This window comes from Grammomys surdaster, unplaced genomic scaffold (genome assembly GCF_004785775.1).
Source record: "Grammomys surdaster isolate TR1022 unplaced genomic scaffold, NIH_TR_1.0 126906, whole genome shotgun sequence".
Classification (NCBI taxonomy): domain Eukaryota; kingdom Metazoa; phylum Chordata; class Mammalia; order Rodentia; family Muridae; genus Grammomys; species Grammomys surdaster.
In genome coordinates, this window is record NW_021621692.1 from 523,351 (window position 1) to 545,593 (window position 22,243).

Genomic DNA, 22,243 nt, shown 5'->3' on the forward strand with positions numbered 1-22,243 from the left:
GACTCCTTTTTGTGTGAAGGAGGGAGTTACAATGACTCTGGAGGTATCCAATTGTCTTCCGAAATAGATGCAGCACCTGCAGTTTATGAGTTCATAGCCCAGCCCATCCACTCCAGCATCCAGGATTGTCAGACTTTATTCTTCTCAGGGATGGTGAGAATAACATGGTACCTGGCTTCTCCTCATCTGTGTCTCCATGGTTACCAATTACACAAGGCCTACTCTCACTTATAGTCATATTACTGTTCCTTCTGTTGCAAAATGACTTCGTTTATTTATTTTCCTGATTTTATTAAATTTTTAGAATGTCCTATATAAGTACTGTATTTACATCTTCCCCCGCCCCCTCAACCCTGTAACTCCTCCCATGTCTCCCTTTCTCCCTCTCATGTTCATGACTTCTGCAAGCTGTTGGGTGCATTTAGTGTTGCTCTCATGAGTATGTGTGTAGAGCTGGCCACTTGGGATTGCGTAACCTATCAGGAGACTCTCCTCAGGGAAAGATTCTCCCTGCCTTGGCATCCATTATTCTCCTGTAGCTCTTCGTCCAGGGACGATCCCTTGTGAGACTTCTCCCATTCATGTGAGCATATGCTAGCTGGTGTTGTCTCTGTTAAGGTCTTGTTTAGTCAGCCCTATTGTTGATATTTCATGGGTGCAGCTTCTTTTCCTCATTAAATAAAAGTGTGTGTGTGTGTGTGTGTGTGTGTGTGTGCATATATGTATGTGCAGGCACTCACAGAGACCAGAAGAGGGTGCCAGATCCTCTGGAGCTGGAGTTACTGGAACTTGTGAGCTGTCTTGTGTTGGTGCTGGGATTTGAACTTCCATCCTTATGACTGAGCAGATACTGAGCCATCTCTCCAGTTCCATCCTTGCTCTATTCTTACCAAGTTTGCTACCTTTTCTCATTAATTTATGGGAGCTCTCAAAGTAGTCCAGATATGATATTTGATATATTTGTGAGGAAATTATTTTGGGCAACTTCATGGCTTTCCCCCACATGGCTTTTACCAACTCTTTGTGGTACCTTGTGGGAGCTTTTTAGATTCCAATGTGCTGTACTATTATTGATTTTTGAGTGTTGATCTTGTATTGGACAACTTTACTAAACCTGGCCCTCTTAGATTTTGTGTGTGGATTACAACATCCATGGACCATAAATACTTTGTATTTTTTATTCCAATTCTTTTTTTAAGGGAATTACTTATTTACTTTATGTATATGAGTACACTATCTCTGTCTTCAGACGCACCAGGAGAGGGCATTGGATCCCATTACAGATGGTTGTGAGCCACCATGTGGTTGCTGGGAATTGAACTCAGGACCTCTAGAAGAGCAGCCAGTGCTCTTAACCATTGAGCCATCTCTCCAGCCCTGGATTCCAATTCTTTTATTTTACATTTCTTTCTCTTATCTTGCTGAATTGTAGAATCTCTCACAGATACAAGCAATGGTACTTATCTGATTGGAAAAATTGTCTTGTGTTTTATCACTGACTATAGTATTTATTTAAAATATGGCCCATGGAGGGGAAAGGCTTTCTTGATTTTTGCTAGTTAAATTAAATTTTTTATTTATAACATGTTGATTTTTAAAAAATCAATTTCTGCATTTCTTGAGAGAACACGTTTATTTTCTAGCATTAAGCATCCTTACACTCTGGGGGGGGGGTCTAGCTTTCTGTTCTTATTTCAGACATACACACATGTATGAGCACACATACGACGTAATTAGCTTTAGTGACATTTGCATTAATATTGATAAGTAAGGCTGAGCTATAACTGTCAGTGACACCATAAAAGTCATAGAAGAACCACAGAGATACCCTGGCACACAGATGCAGCTAAAGTTCACAAAAGACTGGTAATATAAAGTGTTGGTGAAGACGAGGAACAGCTAGGGGCTGCTGCACATTGTAAGAGAGATTTCCAAGTGGTCTGACTATTTCAGGAAGCGGTCTGGTGGCTTCTTTACCATACAGCTAACCAGTTCCATCACTTCAGGATGGAGTGAAATTTAGAGTCTCACAAAACTCATCTGCAGTTAAGATTAATTCAAGAGAATCCTAATTGTTGCCAGTATGAATATCTCTTATTGGTAAATGGATAAACAACTAAAAGAATTTAAAAAGTGGGTACGAGGGCTTAAACTTTAGTCCTAGCATTTGAAACGAGGCAAAGGCAGGGGAAGAGAGATTTCTGTGCGTCAAAGGTGTAATAGCAAGTCCAAGCCAGCCAGGGTCACACAGTGAGCCCCTGTGTAAAAAACAAGGCATTATGTTAAATTATAATTGAGACACAAAGGAGCACATCCTGTCTGATTCCCCTTTGCGTGACACTGCAGACGAGGCGAAGCTTTAGGAGAGAGATGAGTGGACCAGGGCAGAAAAGTCACTCGTGGACAGAGAGCTGATTGTAAAGGGGCACAAGAGAACGTGTCTATTCATTGACTGTACTCGAGTAATTGAGAATTTTCACTATGTGTGGACTGTACCTTTTTCCACTATACATTAGCTTCCTAAGGAGGTTTATGCCTTACACGTTTGGAAAAACTTGCCAGTAAAGCCTCATGGAGGGGAGGGTAGCTCAGTAGGTAAAGCATGAGGAGCACGGGGCAATTCCCAGAACACACGCAAAACAGCCAGGCATTGTGGTGCGAGCCCATAATTCTAGTGTTGGGGACATAGAGACAGGGGGATCCCTGGGGATCACTGACCAGCCAGCCAGTGAATTCCAGGCCAGTGAGAGACCCGGTCTCAAAAAACAAACTAGATCACACCCAGGGAACACCACCACAAGGTTAACCTCTGGCCTCCATACAAATGCACAAGTGTGCATACACACATGAGTGTGTACACATACATACACATACACACACACTCACACAAACATGCATGCACACACATGCACTCACATACACACCCACATGCATACACATGTGTATGCACACACACACATACACACACACACACACGCACATATGCCCACACATGCACATATGCAGGCACACTCACACTTCACTGGTCTATATTTGAATGTGGCTCCGTTTGAATTCCTCTCAGTTCTTTTAATGACTACAGCCTATTAAGTCTCTGCTTCTCCTCACATCACCTTTAGGAAAATCACCCATTTTAATCAAAGGTCATGATATTCTCTTATATGTCAAAATTTTTCTACTGGTATTTTAGGTTCACCCCTAATCTTATTCCTAATATTGTTTTTTTGTAAATCTTTCTTGTTTATTTTTTAGTATTGCCACAGATTACTTTACGTAAACTTTGAATTTTAAATCCATTACTCTTGTATGTATGCAGGAAGAGTGTGTGTGAGCATGAGTCACTATGTCAGTGTGTGCTTCTGTGGTTCACATCTGGATCCAGTACACACATATACACACACCCACACTCACTCTTAGACATTTTTTTTGGGTTAGTTTAAATGTCAGATTCAAGGCTCTGAGTTTGGGTTTGCAGGCAATTTTCTCTTAGTAAGCCATCCACACACTTTGAGAACCTCTCAGGTAGGGAGCTGGACCAGTGTGTTTAACTGAGCTCAACACTCAAACTAAGGCCCTTGCTCTACGTTCCTTTCTCTTTCCTGTGGTGTGCCAGGCTTCTCTGCATCGTGAGATAGAGAGACGAAGGAAGTCTCTTTTATCTTTTATCTAGAAAATCTTCTTCATTTTCCAATGTGCTACAAAGAGCAGAAAGAATTTCTCCAGTAGGCGGTGTATACACATCTATTTGTGTGTGTGTACGTACCTATGTGTGCACATTCATGTATACATGTGCATAAGTATATACTTATTCATGTGACTACATATATGTGTGTACATGTCTGTATGTGTATTGTAATTTTTAAATTCATAAATGTCACCAGGTGTGGCGGTGCGTACCTTTTATCCCAGCACTACAGAGGCAGAGGTAGGCAGGGCTCTGTGAGTTTAACACCAGCCTAGCCTACATAATAATTTCCAGGCTAGGGTTACATAGGCTCTATCTCAAAAAGAAAAGAGAAATTAACAAATGTTTAATTTTTATTCATTTTTAAATTAATTTAAGAATTAACAAGGATAGAAACAAATAAGGAACTTTATGACCAGCCCTCATGGCCACGGATTTGAACAACCATGATCTGAAAATGTTTTCTCAACCGTGTCTGCAGTGAATATGTCCAGACTCTTTGAGATACTGCTCAGGAAAGAGTGCAGCTGTTGATGGTGTTTGCTCTGTAATGCTGCTATCAATGCTGTCGAAAGGATTTTAGATACACAGGAGGATGGCATGTGTACCTGTGAATATGCCACCATTTATGAGCTTGGGCATTTTGGGACTTGAGTTTCTCTGAGGATCCTGGAAGTGTCCCCTCACCCTATAGAGAGGGACAGCTGGATGAATACAGCTCTGTGACCTAGCATCAAGGCCAGCAGTGAGTGTCCTCCCCTCTTCCTGGGACAGCTTTTCTCCCTCCTTCCTCCTGGGGCTCCAGCCGGCCTGCCCCAGGCTTTACTGTGTTCTACTTTTGGTTGCCCAGTTAACAGTGGCATACATACTCTGGATGGGGATTGCTCTTCTCTGGAGTTTATGGACAACTGACCTCAGACTGCAGATGCCCAGATCACATGGAGACTCTGCAGGCCATGAACAGGATTGTCAGCACTCTACCCCCACTTCAACTTCAGCAAGACCGGGACAACAGCCAGCCCCTCCTCCTCCTCCTCCTCTTCCTCCTCCTCCTTGGCCAAGGAAACAGAGGAGGGGCTAGCTGCAGGAGAGGAAGCCAGAAGACTCCCACTGGGCAGGGTCTGCTTGCAGCCAGCTCTCCTTGTGGGGCCCCTGTGTGCTGACACCTTGTTTTCTCACCTCTCCTGGCTTGTTTCTGACTAATTAACTCAGCTCTGGGATAGACTGGCTAAGAACTCTCTGCTGGACTGGCCTCCTCCAGGAATGGGTTTTAAAAATTGTTGTTGCTGTATTGTTTTCTCGTTGCTGGGGGATTGAGCTCTGGATCTTGTGAAGGCTAAGCAAGCGTTCTACCATTAGCCACATATCCACATAATTAGTTAATTTTAATTAGTTAATGTATGCATATATCTGAGAGACAGTCTCATGTAGCCCAGGCTGCCACAAACTGGATATATTGCTATGACCTTGGGTTGGATCCTCCTGCCTCCACCTCTCAAGTCACTGACATTAGGGGTATTGTACCATCACACTCAGCTTTCTGCCAGTGCTGGGGATTGAACCCAGGGCCTTTTGCATGTCAGGTGAGTGCTCTACCAACTAAGCAAATAAGCTGTATCCTCAGCCTCATGTTTAAAACTTCATTTTCACCTCCACTGTAATCTACACTGTGTCTTCTGACCAGCTGACACTCCAGAGTTTATACTCACAGGAGCCTGGAAGAGCTGCCAGTCAAGTGTGGGAAACTACATAGCAATGTTTGTTGATTGACTGTTCTGACCTTTATCAAATACATTCACATGTTACCTTACTGGCTCCTTGACCAAGCCTACTGAGATGACATTATAGATGACATGGTTCGTCTTATGAAGTAAAAATAGAAGCCAAGGGAGGTTGCCTTACTCTGGGAAGCTAGGGCAGGATTTGAACTTGGATATAGTCCTCCAAAGAGACAGGGTTTTCCCCAGGCAGACCCTTGAACACAGCTCTAGGAAGCCACTAGCCAGTGGGTGTCATTCTCAGGTAGAGCTACTGGTACCCCAAGCAGAGAGACTCCTAGCCATCACCCCCATGCTGGATCTGCCCTCTCTCGGGTGGGGAGGAAGTGAGACCAGGCAACTGTTGCCTTCTGGCATTCGTCACCCCCCTTTCCCTGGGCCAGCTCCATCTGGCTGGCTCAGGGCCTCTGCTTCCGTCTGCCTGTGCATAGCACAGCTCCCCGGGTACCTCGGATGACGAGTGGTTTCATCCTGCCCATAACGACGCGTTTATCAGGAGGGAGGCAGACGTTTCTATCCGGAGGGAAGAGAGAGAGGGAGCGGAGGAAATCAATATCGGAGAATGACGGGTCTATTCTGCATCTCCTCACTCCAGGCCCTCAATAGAGGCAGCACATAAAATAATGCTAGTTTTGATATTAATTATCTTGAAGCTGGGTGAACCGAGCCGTGCCCCTTTAATAGCTAGCCACCACCTGCTGGCACTGGGGCTGACAGTGAGTTCTCAATCAATGTGCACAAGTGTCCCTGTCTGATGCTATACCCTGTTCCACCCTGAGCCCACACTGGACACCATGTCCAACTGCAGGGATCTGAGGGTGGGGGAGGAAGGTCTCCGGGTGGAACACAGCACCCTGTCCAAGGTTCGGATGCCTTCAGAGTTAAGCTGAAATCTAAGCAGTGCAGACAGTATTACTACCAAGTCACTAACACTCTAGTATGAATGGTCACAGCCTTGTCCCTATGACAATAACCACAGAGTCTGCTACAGGGACATGGTGAGGGGTTACGTGAGGTGACTCATACTCAGGGCCCAGCCTACATTTGGCACTTTCAGCTTTTCTGGCCTTGCCCCCCCCCCCCCAGTTCCCAACTGGTTTACCAGCTGGCTGCTCTGGCTGGAGCTGGCTCTGAGGAACCCTAGTTCCCCAGTAGGAACTCTCGGCTGAGGTGGGATGGTGGGTCTTAGTGGAAGTACCAGGCAACAGGGTATCATAAACAGGACTTGGCATAGTGCCCAGCACAGGGCGACGGATCCCGGAATTTTCTAGAAAGAAGAAGGATGGAAAGAGACACTCATGATTCTGTAGGAAAACGTCAGGGAGGGCAAAGAAGGGTGCAGAGGGCTCGCAAAGGTCCGTCATCGCCTTATACCTGGGACTGAACTTGGAGATAGGGACACATGGGTAAGGGATGTGAGGACTAGCCCTGACCCTCCAAGAACTGACACCTCCTGAGGTCTGTCCTTCATGTCTTCAGGGTGATTCAGTATCCTCAACACAGAGAAAGCAGGGAGGTTGAAGGATCTGCCCAGTTTAAGTTTATTCCTAAGTCCGTCCTCCAAGAAGTTACAAAAGCCACTAGTTGCCCATTCAAGCGCTCTGTCAGTTCTGATCCTGGCTCCAGCCCTTACCAGCAGAGTGACCTTGAGTCAGACACTCTCTCTTATTTTCTGTATATATACAGGGTGATAAAAGAAATTAGAATTCCTTTTGTGGAGTTGTGTGCAGGTGGATCAAAAGAGCACAGAGACAACCCTGTTAGGCACGCTCTGATTATGACTACAGGCCTTCTACCAGCATGCACCTGTGTGGGGACCAGGTTGAGCATCAGTTGACAGTCACATCTGTCATAGGGATCTTCCTGTTCCAAACACTCTTATCCACTGAAGTTGAAAAGCAGGTCTAGTCATTGCCTCCCGTAACTGTCGTAGTTTAGAAGGGGGCTTCTTAGAACTCAGGTCCTTGACCTTGGCCTGGATCTCACAGTAACTGGACCTACCAGGAGTGGCAAGAAGAACCGTGGGTCTGGCTGCCACCCTGCAGGTATCTGGGATCAGACAGTTGACCCTGATGAGGAGGGCAGTGGGGAGGGGCCTGTAGCTGTGAACCTGTCCTGATTAGACAGGTCGTTTCCCTATCAAGTTCCCAGTCATCCTACACTGTGACCGAGGGAGCAATACCTGCTATTCCCCAGAGTCCATCATCAAGGGAAGCCAGGCGGAGAACTCAAGCAGGAACTGGGGAGACAGCTTCTTCCTGCTTACAGATGTCCACAGCTGGGAAGACCCAGATGTCCATAGCTAATGGATGTATAAGCAGTGTGGTCCATCAACACAGGGAGGTTTTATTCATCCATCATAGGGAGGGAATCTCTTGGATTGATGAACTTGCTCTATGAATAAGAGTGCTTATTATAAAAGCATTGTCATCAAACATCCAACTCAAGTTCAAATCCCTAGCACCCAGGTAAAAAGCTGGGTGTGAGCCAGGCGGTGGTGGCGCACGCCTTTAATCCCAGCACTTGGGAGGCAGAGGCAGGTGGATTTCTGAGTTTGAGGCCAGCCTGGTCTACAGAGTGTGTTCCAGGACAGCCAGAACTACACAGAGCAACCCTGTCTCAAAAAACCAAAAAAAAAAAAAAAAAAAAAAAAAAAAAGCTGGGTGTGACCACATGTGCCTGTAACTTCAATGCTGTGAGGGGGAAGTAGGGAGAGAAGGCTTGCTGAGGCTTGCTGGCCTCTAGCTTAGCTCCAAGTTGATGGAGAGACTCTGTCTCAAAGGAATATGGCAGACAGCGATAGAGCAGGACACCCAGTACCCTCTGCAGGCCTCTACACCGTACATGGGTGTGCATACTGAGTGCACACACACACATCCGTGCTCATACACCAAACATACACACACACACACACCTGTGCTTATACACCAAACACACACACACACACACACATCTGTGCTTGTACACCACACACACACATACACGGAATCTCAATATATGTTTCAGCTTGAAAATGTGTGAAATGAAAGAAACCTGACCCAGTCCGACATCACATGTTTACATAAGATAACCTGAAGGTGAAGTCACAAGGACTGGAAGCAGCTTGGCAGTTGCCAGAATCTCAGGGAGGGAAAGGGGGCTACAGGGAGGATGGTTACCAGAGCGCATCTCTGGTTAGGATGATGCTGTCCTAGGGAGCAAGGCTGGCTTTGCCACATTGGATTATGAAATGCCACTGGACTAGACATTTAAGATGGCAAAGGCTGGCAATGTGGGTCATCAGGTGAAGCACCTGCTGTGCCAGTGTGAGGACCTGAGCTTGGATCACCAGAATCCACATAAAAGCCAGGAAGCATGGCAGCCATCTGTTATCCCAGTGCTCAGGATGTGGGGACAGAGGGCTGCTACAGCAGCCTGATATGCAAGCTCTGGGTACAGAACCCTGGCTTAGTGACTAATGAGCAAAGAAACACCACCACCACCACACACACACACACACACACACACACACACACAGGAATTTCTTTGAAAGGGCAGGATCTATATCAGTTTAGGGGTGCATACTACAAGTGTGTATACACAAGCAACGGAAAGGGGGCAGAAGCTAGGAGTGAGAGACTAGAAGCTAAGTAAAGTGTTCATCAAGGGGTGAGGCCCAAAGCAGCCCCTCAGTTGCCCCAGCTCCTTCATGCTAAGAACTTTGACCTGACAGTCACATGGTCCTGCAGCCCCACGTGGCAGGAGGAGCAGGTCTCCTGCAGATCAAGAGACCTATTGCCTCTGGTACCTCTGCTAGCTGAAGACAGACCTCAGAGATTGAACCTGCTAAAAGGCTCTGAACACTGAACTCTGAAGGCCCATGATTAGACTTGGGCACACAAGTGTCTTAGACATTAGCAGAGCCACAATATGCATGGGTTTCTGTGACACTGGAGTGGCTGCTATTTGGCCAGGTAATCTGGAAACACTGCTAGGTGCTCTTGGTCTCGAGGGAGCGACAGTACTGGAGGAAGCTGGCTGCTACTATGCACCAAAGATGCCCCTAATGCACACAAGGCCCCAGATAGGACCATCTTGGAAAGCTTTTTTGAGGAGGTGACACTTGGCTGAGTATCTTGCATCTCATGGCTTCCATCTGGAGGTTTCATTTCAGATAAAAAGAAGACAATTTTATAAGAATCTACCCCTAGTTTAGATGTTTTGGTTGTATTCGTTGGTTCATAAAGCAGTTAGGTGACTTGAGATTAATTAATGATGCCTTTGTTTCTTCTTCTATAAAATCTGGCTCATGAAAGCTTAGGAGATAGCTTGGTTTGAAAAGTTCTTGCCTTGAAATATGGGGATATGAGTTCAATCCCTGAAACCCACACTTAAAAAGGCAGGTGTGCTAGTATACACTTTATAATCCCCAAACTGATGAAGTAGAGATGGGCAGATTTCTGGGGCTTTCTGGCCATCAGCCTAGTCTATTTGGTGAGCATTAGGGCAGTGAGAAAACCTACCTAAAAAATAAAAATTAAAAAAAGAAAGGAAGATCGTTCCTGAAGAACAACCCCTGAGATATTGTTTCCTGGTCTTCACATGTCTGTGTATAACTGTATACATGCATCTGCACATACATGTATACCTGTACACAGATAGTCTGTCTGTCTGTCTGTCTGTCTGTCTGTCTCTCTCTCTGTCTCTCTGTCTCTCTCTCTCTCTCTCTCTCTCTCTCTCTCTCTCTCTCTCTCTCTCATCCACACATCCACCCAGGGCTCATGGTAACAGCCTCAGAAATTCATTCTGCAGTTAGACAAGGTCAGCAAGAGCACAGCATGGGGACCCCAGAGTAGGAAATAATGCCATTGTCATCAACATTGCCTTGCCCATGTCTTGGCAGATGATGGCTTTGGGACCAGGGTCACCAACATGGCCAAACTTCAGCCAAGCTGAGCATAGACACTATGTAGAAGAGGTACAGCGCTCCATGCCCATGACACTGGGAAGGTGTGTGGTAATGGGTGTACAAAGGATCCCCGGTCACTCTAAACTTGTTACCACAGTAGTAATGTTTGCCGCTTCATTTCATTAGAGAATTTCTGAGCCTCTCTGGGGCTCCGAGAGGGCAAGTGACTCTTTCAAGGCACACAAAGGGGCTAAACTCCAGGCTACATGCCCATATGTCCACTGCAGAGATGGCGGGGGAGGGGATCATGACTAACTGCCTAGGTCTTCATTCTCAATGATCCAGGGACACCGCAGCAAGCTGCATCGCCAAAGGTTGAACAGGCAGGACACTTACCAGGCTCTGTACCCACTGCCATCTCCCAGGATGCTCTTTTCTATGTCCCTTCCTCCTAATGGAACCCCTAGGGATCCATGTTCCCAGAGAATTCATCCCTGGAAGGGACGCTGCATCTGTTTAGGCAACTCTATAACCCAGGCTTTTCCACTCAAGTCAAGGATATTCCTCATGTCCATGGGATGTGAGTTCCTGGTTCAGGGTCCCTCGTTAGCTTGGCTCCCCCTCACTCAGGCTGGCAGATGGCTTTCTTCCAGGCACCAGCAGCACCCCCTCTACATCTTTCCTCATCCTGGGATCCTTGGGCAACAAAAAGCATCAAGGTTTTCATAGTGGCAGTCACCAGAGAGGTCACTCCTTTGTAGTCGCTGTGAGCTGCTTCTCCTCTCCCAGTTCTGAGCTATTTTTAAACCTCTATTTTTAAGAAGGACCTTACTTCCCATATATACTGCTTGATCAATAAATAAGGGCCTGCCTGGGACTAATTGAGACTCTGACTTCTTCATGGGGCAAGAGAGGCTTAGGGAGGGAGATGGTCTCGGCAATTCTGCTCAACTGTGGAACATTCCATTTCGAGGCCAGCCTCAGGCTAGCCTCAGCAAAGGGAGATTGGCAAGCCAGGCCTGAAGGCCTGGCGAGTCACTGGATTGAAAACACAAAGCTTCCACTTGCTTGGGTTCATGTCACTTGACCTCCTGGGATACTGGTCCCAACCTTAGCAGATAGCCTGGGTCCAGTTCAATGAATACATACAAAGTCAAACGTAAGAGATATTGCCTAGAAGCAGGAGGGACCACTTACCTCCTAGTTCCTGGTGACAGGCGTGAGGCATATGACCACTAAGGATAAACACTATCCTCAAAGAGTACCAACATGTGGGATTGGGGGTGGGGATCACCAATCCTCAGAGAAAACATAGGCTCTGGGAGATGTTTTAGTAAAGGGGGCTAGAGCTGGGGGCAGAGAATTCAAAACGGCACAGCCCCAGAGTGCACTTTGTTGGGAGACGAGGGTGTGGGCTGTCCATTACATCTTCCATGTTCCTCCACCCTTCTGGACCTTACTCTTGACAATCGGAAAAAAAAAATGAAAGAAATAACACCTACCTCTGTCAATGTCAGCTAAAGGCAGTCAAGATGGCGTAAGTCAGCACCCAGCAGGCTGTGAGTGCTCAGTGCAAAAAAATCGCAAAGTCCTTGGAGGGGGATGGGAGGGTTAAATCATCAGACTCCAGCAACCTGTCCCTATCCCATCTGCTCCACCCCTCCACCCAGCCCCAGACACCGCCCCTTAGGCTTCCCCCTCCCACCCGCTACTTGGCAGGTGGGTCTCCAGATTCCTGTACACTTTGCTCTCTCTCCTCACGTCCCCTCTCTGCTGAAATGTCACCTACTCAGGCATGCCTCTGCTGAGGCTCCTTTAGAAATGGCCGCCCACCCCACCCATACTCTTCAGCCTCTCACCCCACCCTCTTGCCAGCACTTCCACCATGCAGCTGACTGCTTTTTTGCTGCTTTCGCATAACGCTGCTCCTGAGGGAGCAAGACTGTTTTTTTCCCCTCCCAGTTTATTCTTAGCTAGATCCCCAATGATTCTCAACATCAGGCTGCCTTGCTCCCCAGGGAGTATCAGGCAAATGTCTGAGGACAGCCAGGTGTGTAGATAGATGAGGGCTACTGGTATCTAGTTGGTGGAGACTGGGGACATCCTGCAATAGGCAGGTCAGCTTACTTGTCACCAAACACTAGGATACCCATCCCCCAAAGCCAAGCATACCATAGCACCCCTGCTGCTTAGCTCATTGGTTGGCAAAAGCACCCTGGGTGTTCATTATGGAAGAACAAAGATATGCCAGCACCATCAAGATTATATATAAGGATGGCTGTCCCTTGCACTGGGGCTGTAGCTCAGCTCAGTTGGCAATGTGTTTGTCTACCTTGTATAAGGTCCTGAGCTTGATCCCCAGCACTGCATAAGGCAAGCATGGTGGTATATGCCTATAATTCCAGTACTTGAGAGGCAGAGACAGGATAAGGAGTTTGAAGCCATCCTCAGCTACATGAATAATTTGAGGCTAGCCTGTGGTACATGAGAGCTGGGGCTTTATTAGAAAACCAGAAACAACAGAATAAAGCAAGCAAACAAAAAGATGTGTAATGGGAGTGCAAGACCATAAGGACACTTTAGTGGCCCATTGTGTCTCCTTTCTGGTTGTGACCCTGCCCTTTGGATTACTGGGGTGGGCTGCAAACACTCTTCTTTGGATTAGCATAAGCCAGGACTGGGCAAAAGTGGGAGTGATATTCACAGATGTAAGTGATGCTTATCCACCCCTCCCCCAGTGAGGCTAGCCCATGGGCTCTCTCAGCAGGGACATTCCCCAGTTCTCCAGCATGCCCCACACTGAGACACACAGAACCCCACAAGCCATTCATGCTGACTCCAGTGGAATCCCCTGTTCCTTCAGCCTCCACCAGCCCGGGAGCCATGTCGGGTATGAGTGAACGACTGTTCCTGCTTCTCTCCGGAGAGGTGACATAAGGGGCAGGGTGTGTGTGTGTGTGAGTGTGTGTGTGTGTAAATGTAAGGCACTGATGTCCTTGTTCTGCTGCCCCAACTAACAATGTAAACAGCCAGAGCCGCAGCCTAGGTTTCCAGTCAGTTGTCCAACACAGGTTTCCTTAGTAGGCACCCACTTCCTGTTTCCACAGAGAATCACAACTGAGGTTTAGCCCTTCCCTGTACATCACCTGCTGTCTGCCTTCCCAGCCTGCCTTCCACCCAGGGTACTGGGTCTGTTTCTGGGGACCATACAGTTAGCAAAGTTCCATCTTTTCTCTCCTGCACCCCATCTTCCACTTCTGCTCTTCTGTCCTTACCCTCTTTTCTTAAAGGTCCAGAATGTCTCTAAACAAGCCATTGTTGGGAAGGTTTAGTGGCTGACATAGGTTACAGGCAGGGTACTAAAGGAATAAACTTCTCACGGTAGAACATTAGACCCCAGATGGCAATACTCCAGGAGAAGTGGATATTTGGTGAAGAGGAGATTTATCAGTGCCTCTAAAATCATATCCAGTTGTTCCCCAGTTCTGCCAACATGTACGACTAGTACCAAACTCAAGATGGAATGAGACAGGCATGTGGTGAAGGACCAGCTGGCAATGACCCAGGAGTCTGCAAAAAATGGATCAGAAGCCTGGGGGGGGAGGGGGGATGATAGCTCCCCCTAGAGGCATGGCTCCACAGTTACAGCTCCTTCATCCTCCTTTGGGAATCTAAACTCTGCCAAAGCTTCCTCAAGTTCTAACACTCAAAGCACATTCTCCTTCTTGGAGAACTAATTAGGCTTCCTCACTAGGTGGCCACCATCCTCAAGTCTGGTGTCTGAAGAAGCTGAGGCAGCCCTGGACATTTCTGCAAATGGATACTGTCACGTGTGACCTTACTTTGTTCTCATAACTGACAGCCCAGCTTTACAAGAGGAGGAAGTGGAGCCTCCGGGAGGTTCTGTGAGTTAGCCAATGTTACACTGTCAGAGGGTGAGCTACTGGGGTTAGAGTCCATGTTAGCTATCACAAACTAAGGTCAGCCTCTTCCAGCTGGATGTGCACAGTGCAGCTACCATGTCTCCAAGCCCTCTCCCAGATCATGAAATCCCGATGCCTCCAACCTGGGAATGGTTGGGATTCTTGCTTTCTGTGTGGCAAGACCAAACAGAAAGCTATCCATTCCTAAGCAACCTTGAGAACCAGCCTTGAGATGGGACTCTCTCAGCAACCATGGGAGTTCTCACCTAGGTACCTGGTACATTTTTAAAATCCCTGTTCAGCCCTAAGATTTGATTTCACTTTGAGACTCTTCATATGCTGCAGTTTCATCAATTGCCAAGACAGGGTTCCAGTAAAGAGACCAAGTCATTAAATGGGGCACTTTCGAGTGGCTAAGGAAAATATAGGGTATTCCTGGGGGTTGGCATCTCACACAAAGCACAAAGGGGATCCCCGTGTCTTATGCCATTCCATCACGGACCTTTATCAGCTTTGGGGCTTTTGGCGAAGCCCCTTTCTCCTATTAGCCCTCCCCAGGCATCATCCTGTCGCCTAGAGCAGACAGGAGGAAAACAATATAGGCGGAGCAGATGTCCTAAGATGGACTGGTAAGCTGCGGATGGGCAAGACCACTGGGAAATGGTCCAATCACAGACCCTGACAGCCTAGGGGACTTTGGCCCTAAGAGACCCACAGCCCAGCTCAACAGGTGGCAGAGGGCTTTACTCTCCCGCATCCAGGTCATTTCTTCCAGTTTGACTCAAGTCTGTGATGGGAAAGTGTGGCTTTGGCTTTGGAGTGGGCAAATTGCTCGGAAACATTGGCAAAGAGGGGGCGATGATCCCCAAGTCCCTACACAGAGGGAGAGAGGGAGAGAGGGAGAGAGGGAGAGAGGGAGAGAGGGAGAGAGAGAGAGAGAGAGAGAGAGAGAGAGAGAGAGAGAGAGAGAACGCACGCCCCACCCTACCCCTGGCTACTCAGTAAGGAGGCCAGCCCGATGCTGTAGCGGTGCCACCACCAGGGATCATCGCTTCCCGGACCCCCGACAAGGCTTGTGTCTATCCCTCCTGCTCATCTTTGCTCTTACCTCACGGCCACGACTCCAGACTCGCCTGGAAGTCCCTTGTGGGCTGCGCGCGGTGGAAGGTATCGCGCTGCCTGCCGGACGCCCGCCCCGTCCGGTCCGCCGGAGCTGCTCTGCGCCAGCTACCGTGCGGGTGGCCGCCGCTGGAGCGAGCACCGGACTGGAAGAAGGCGGGGTCTGGGGCGGGGTCTGGGCGGGGCCTGCCTTCCCTATGCAGTCAGTTGCGGGTGGGCTTTAGGACTGAAGGATGCTGTCTTCCACCGAGAGGAGAACACTTGGGGTGGCGATGCATCCTTGTGAAGGCTGTAGGTGAAGACTTTGGGGTTGTCGTAGAAGGGAGGCTTTCTAAACCAAGAACACCTGCCTTGAGTCAGAGTCATCTTCCCGTGGCGGCTGCTGCAGTCAGTGATGGAGAGAATATTCTAGCACCAGCCAGTTGTTTATTGAGTTCTGAGGGTCAGGCACTGGTCAAAGCGCTTTTCAGGTCTCCGGCCATTTGACCCTCACAACACTCCCATTTCACGGCTGCCAACGGGGAGGCTCAGACCCAAGGGTGTTCCTGAAGGCACACCACAGAACCACATCTGCAGCTCATAGCTGCCTGCCTCTGTCGTTAAGCATTTCTTCCTTCTCTAAATTGTTAACTGGAATACAGGGCTTCCACGGGGCCATCAAACTTAATTCCAAGCCCCAAACAATTTGCAGCTGGAGACACGGTATGGTGAAGGGCTATCCAGCCAGAATGACTGGGAAAACCCGAGGGCTCACTCATTTTGGCCGGAACATCAGCCCATCTTCATGTCTCTGAAATGGCGGCTGGTAACTTTATCCACACGTGTGTGAACTTTACGCACAGTAGCATTTGCTGCAAGCTAGAAGCATGCCCTGCAGGGACATGGGCTTGGGCAGCTTGGCCACAGGGGTCTTCCACAACTTGACACTTTTATCCAGTTCCTTCAGGCGATGAAATGGGAGAAGATGGGGAGTGTTTGTGAGTGTGTGTGTGTGTACACACGAGCGTGTGTGTGCATTTGGAATCTCGGTACTGAGACTCTGATTAGACTTGGCTGGCCAGCCAGCAAGCCCCAGGGATTCTCCTGTTGCTACTCCCCAGAGTCTGGACTGCAAGTGTTTGCTAGCATTTTACCAACTCAGCTGTCTCCTCTGCCCAGTGGTTAGTGTCAGACATGGAAACATCAGCAGTGAACACATTTACCCCCGGACTATAAGACATCACTTGTATGGAAGTGAAAGCCCTTTGTGGCTAAGATCGCTTGATCCAAAGACAGTGGGTGGACACTGCACCACATACTATCGGTTCTTCCTGTGGTCTAAGGATTCATTTCTCTTCCTCCTCTGGGCCCAGGACTCATCAGCGTGGCAACAATGAGTTGACTGGCATTCTCCTTGATTATACTGTGAGCTTAGGCAGAAGGCTTGGCACATAGCAGGTGCGAGGGGGCGGGGTGTTTGTTGAATGACTGTCTAAAAGTTGGATAAATTTTTCAAGAGACTAAAGCAACCAAGGAGATAGCTGCTAAACAAACTGCATTACAGGTGTGGTGGATCTGTGCCATGAAAGGACAAAGGAGATCTGAGTTTGAGTCTAGCCTGGTCTACACAGTGAGTGCCAGGATAGCCAGGGCTACATCGTGAGACCAGACAGACATTGAACTCACAGAAATCCACCTGCCTCCGCCTCTGTTCTGGGATTAAAGGCATGTGCCACCATGCTCAACTTTTTCTTTTTCCTTTGAAACACTTTACAAAGGGCATTTCCAGGGATGCCCGTGGCTTCCTTCCCAGTCCTGCCTCAAGACTTGGTGTCTGAGAGAGAAAGGACGTGGGTTTGTTGGAATGCGGTTTTCAACGTAGATCTGTCACCTAGCTAGCTGTGTGACCTCAGACAAAATCTATAACCTCTCTGAGCCTCACTTCTGGGTAACCAGGGTATGGCTGAGCAGTTGTACAACTCTTTCTTAGGAAGGCTGTGTTTGGTGTATTTATTGATAAACTTTCTCACAATGTAATTCCTAAATCACTTTGGCTGAGATGCTGCTACATTTTGCACAGGCTCCGTCCTCACTGCGCAGCCAGAACTGGTGAGAATCTTGAACTTTCTGGGCCACTGGGAGGCTTCTGAGACCTTGGGGGTGAAGAGGTGTAGCACCTGACATAGTCTCTATGAAAGTTACTTTCTTGGCCTTGCAGGATGCAGAGCATTTCAGTAGTGAGGCAGAAGGTTGAGAGGGAGTTTGAAGCAGAAGGAGGGGCCAGCAAAGACCAAGGTCGGAGAGTAGGAATGCAAATGAGCTGGGGTTGGATGGGCGTGGCTAGCACAGACGCTACAGCTGCAGACTCAGACAGGGCCTGCGCTAAAGCCCTTGTGGTTCTTGAAGGAGTCTTGCCCTCAGGCTGGAAGACCCCTGAGCTAGGGCCAGGAAGGGAAAGGAAGGCATTCAGCCTTAAGCAGAGCTTCCATCCCTAGCTACAGCTCTGCAGGGCTGGTTGCAGATGAGGACAGGCCTCGAATGGCAGGAGAGGAAGTCTGCTCAGAAGCTGCCAATACAGCGGGGCTGGAAACGCTCCTGTTGACATAATGGGAAAACGGTGTAGGTGTGAAAGCCAGCAGCTGCGCTTGGGGACTTGGGGACTCCTGGCCTGATGAATAATGGAGCAGATCTCCCTCCCTGGCTTGGCTCGCTTTTTCTTTTTTTTGATCCTTTCAATAATTCATGCACTCCCTATTGGGAGAGGAGTTTCATGAAACGCAAGCTTTCTCTGAATCCACAGCTGAGTTGAGTGACTGAGGCTCCGCATGCTAGTTAGGTCTTAATTAGGAACACCCTGCCCCACTCGCACGTGCGTGTCGGCTTTGGCCAGCGAGCTCTGCAAGCATGTGGAAGAAAATGCCCAGTTATGTCCCCGTTAGGGTGAGGGTGGGGCTTCCTGACAGACTCCTCCTGGCCCTAGAGGGTAGGAGGTGGTGACAGATGTCACTTTCAGGTGTCTGTTCTGTCACCCAATTCTCCCTGCCTTTGGGATCATGGAGACAGGTGACATGATATCTTCTGTCACCTGAGCTCCTGTATGTGATAACGAGCAGTAGAACTTACTGGATGACTTTTGATAGACACACGCCTCGGGCAAAAGGCAAGCTGGCTGTTACGGCCACAGAGAGTTTCCTGGTGCCTCTGCATCGCCTTGTGAGCTGATTGCTGTGCTGTAAGCAACGAGGGGATGGGCTGGGAATCCAAACTCCAGGTCACAGTGGTGGCCAGTGGAGATGTGAACCAGTCAGTGACAGATAGGCGGGATAGCTTTTTGGTGTCAAAGACAGAGGAGATCAACACTTATCTGTCAGGCTTATATACGTGTGAGTTGGGGACACATAGGCATGTCTATGTCTGTGGAGATAGAGAGAGGGAGCATGGTCCAGGAAAGGTGGGAGCAGGAGGGCAGATCGGAGCTGAGCGTAAGCTCTAGCTGTCCCCTCGGAGGGATGATTGATAATATCATGAATCCCTATCATTACTCAAGGCAGTCGCACACTAAGGATGTTCTCTGAGTTAGCATAGTTGATTCTAAAAACAAGGCTACCAGCTCAGACATCATCACTTCCTATGGGGAACTGAAGGCTTAAAGAGGTAAATTTCCCCAGAGACAGCCAGATGCCAAAGGAAAACGACAAGTTCGCACCCTGCTTGCACGAGCATCTCATGTGCTGTAGGTGAGAGCAAAACCCACAAGGCCTCAGGTCCCAGGAGCAGATCAGACCAGCAATGCCAGGGAGTGTTCTGAGCCACACAGCTTAGGCTGCGGAAGCAGAGAAGGAATGACAGGGTTACTGGACACAGGGCTTGAGGAATAGCAGGTTTCAAGAAGCAAAAAGCCAGGGCTGTTGATGTGGCCCAGGCAAACACAGTCCTGAGTTTCATTTTTAACACCACATAAATCAGGTATCGTGACGAATATCTATAATTCAACCACTTAGGAGGTGGAGGTAGGAAGATCAGTTCAGGAGTTCGAGGTCATCCTTGGGCACATAATAAATTTGAGCCCATCCTGAACTCTAGGAGACTCATGAAGGAGGAGGAGGAGGAGGAGGAGGAGGAGGAGGAGGAGGAGGAGGAGGAAGAAGGGGAGGGGAAAGGGGAGGGGAAGGCAAATGGGAGGAGGGGAAGGAGGAGAAGGAGGGGGAGGCAGATAGGGACCTAGAAGGTAAGGCTGTGCTGTGTTGCTCACAGTTCTGTTTTGCCTGTGGCGTCTGCTCTGTAAGTGGCTCCCCTTTCCTCCTGACTTAACTTTTCTGGGCCAGGCATGACCTGTGTTCTACAGAGACACTAGTATAATCTCTCCTGCTCTGGCTCTTTCGGACCAAGCCGCATCCCTCCACTCTCCATCAGCCCAGCCTGAGCTGTTTTCCACTCTCCTTCCAGCTTCCCATTCCTCTCCTTCCCCCAGCTCAGCAAGTGCCTTGTTGGGGCTTCAGGCCCAGCAGGCAAAGAAGTGATTTCCTTTCTTGCCCGGGAACATGCTCTCCCTTATTCTCACGGCAGCATCCTGTGGAACCCGGGTGATGACATTGCAGCCTGCATGCCCACCCAGTGACTGCCACAGCAGCGCTCGTTGCCAGCATGGCTGTTCTCCATGTTCTCTGTGTGCTGTGCTCTCTGCTCGCTCAAAGGCCAGCTGTTCAACTTCTGCTCTCCTGCGTCGTCCCCTTGGTAACGAGATGATTGCTTCTAAAACAGTTTCAAGGTCAGGGAAGCCCATACACAAAGTGAAGATGTCTCTCGATTTTGATTACAGAGAAAGTTATAAGGAATAGCTTCAAATACAGGCCCCCGGTGGAGGAGAATAGGCAGGGTCCAGAAAGAAACTTCAGCAGGAGGGGGCGAAGGAGAGCTGTCCGGTCAGCACCTGGACAGCTCCTGACTGGGCTAATGAGTCAGGCAATTGGTAGAGATCTCTGCAGGGAATCATAAACTCCAGACTATTAGTTCTCAACATTCCTAATGTTGTGCCCCTTTAATACAGTTCCTCCTGTTGTGGTGACCTGCCCCCAACCATAAAATTATTTCGTTGCTACTTCATAACTGTTATGTTTGCTAGTTATGAATCATAATGGAAAGAGTTGATATGCAGCTCCCAAGGGCTTGCCACCCACAGGTTGAGAACCACTGTTCCCAGACTGTTCCTTGTTTTCACCTGAACTCTGTAAAACTTCTCTGGTGACTCAGGCCTTGTGTCTCTGGGAGATCCCAACCTCGTCTGATGAGAATAAATAAAGACACGGAGCTGGAGAGATGGCTCAGTAAGTGAAGTGCTTGGCATGCAAGCTCAGGTCTCCTGCGCCCACTACAGTGCTCGGGGTGGGGGTGGGGGTGCATGCAGTCCCAGCACTGGGGAGATAGGGCAATCCCCAGGGTTTTCTGAGCTGGCAGAGCTGAGACTGGGAGCCGCAGGTTCAGTAAAAGGCCATGTCTAAACAACAGGCTCCAGGTTCCACAAAGGGAAGCAGCTGAGCCTCGGGATGAGACAGTGGTCAACCTCCCACCAGGTACCTTGTACATGGCAGACCTCATCAGTCCAAGATGAGGCTGGACTCCCAAGACAAAGGCCCAGGGATGACATGGGAGTGCAGAGAAAAGAAGGGCTGGAGAATGAGAGCATTTCCATTTATTTCAGAACAAAGAAAGCAGGGCTAGGCAAATGTCACCTCCCAATTACCTACCTCTCAGGATGACAGGAAATTGTGTCTTAAGTAGCCATTTCCTAGCTTTGAAGTTAATGAAAAAAAAACCCTCTGAAATAAATGTGTGGAAGAGCTTTCTAGAAGACCCACAGAGGAGCCGGATGAATCCCTTCTGCGCATGGCAGCCTTTCACCCCAGGTCTGTTTACAGGACCTGCCAGCCTCCACTGTAGGCTGCGTCACATCCTGTCCCATCTGCTTCATATAAGGCACTTTAACATCTGTGTGGATCTTGATATCCTTGGATACCCCAAGGGTACTGTCCTAGTCTGGTTTCTGTTGCTGTGATACAGATCATGACCAAAAACAATTTGAAGAGGAAAGGGTTCACTTGGCTTACAAGCCATAGTCCGTCATGGAGGGACACCAGGGCAGGAGTCTATGAGGGAGTACTGTTGACTAGTTTGTTCTTCATGGCTTTGCTCAGCTGGCTCCCTTAATACAACCCAAGGCCACCCAGTCAGAGGTGGCAAGGCCTATAGTGGGTTGAGCACTCCTGAATCAATCATTGGTCAAGAAAGTGTCTCACAGACAGATCCACAGGCCAGGCTGATGGAGGCAACCCCTCAACTGACGTTCCTCTTTCCCAGGTGACTACAGTTTGTGTCCAACTGACGAGAAAGTTAGCAGCACAGACACCAAGGGACAGCTAACACCCTACCTTCAGCATAATAGTTTTGACTCCCATGTGTCCTGGTTTGGGTGTTTAGTTACATGGTCACCTGCATGTGTCCTCATGTGGACATATTAATTACATAATAAAGGGGGAAAAAACTTCCAGATCAGAGCTAGCATTCTGATTTTTGCTCAGTTCTGCTGCACTTGGAGACTGGAGACAGATGGGTGTGAAGTGGCTAGGGCAGGGGACAGGAACTTTCCCAGTCACTGGGAATGACACAGGGTCTCCTGGATGGAGTGACACACCTCTAGGTAGGTGTTCCTCCTACATAGGTGATCCTCCTACATAGGTGCTCCTCCTACATAGATGCTCCTCCTACATAGGTCCTCCTCCTACATAGATGCTCCTCCTACATAGGTACTCCTCTTACATAGGTGCTCCTCTTACATAGGTGCTCCTCCTACATAGATGTTCCTCCTACATAGGTG

The 22,243-nt window shown here is 48.6% G+C and overlaps 1 protein-coding gene across 2 annotated transcripts in view; it reads right to left on the minus strand.

Annotated features, from left to right (window-relative positions):
- Positions 1-15,541, minus strand: part of Cacng5 (calcium voltage-gated channel auxiliary subunit gamma 5) — a 41,309-nt gene extending 25,768 nt beyond the window's left edge. Inside the window, exon 1 of one of the 2 annotated variants that reach the window (XM_028761293.1) lies at positions 15,383-15,541. The gene's annotated coding sequence lies outside the window, so the exon portion shown is untranslated. Of the gene's footprint in view, positions 1-11,853; positions 11,916-15,382 lie in introns of those variants that run through there. The other variant, XM_028761292.1, reaches the window with a different exon arrangement.
- Positions 15,542-22,243: the final 6,702 nt, after the last annotated feature.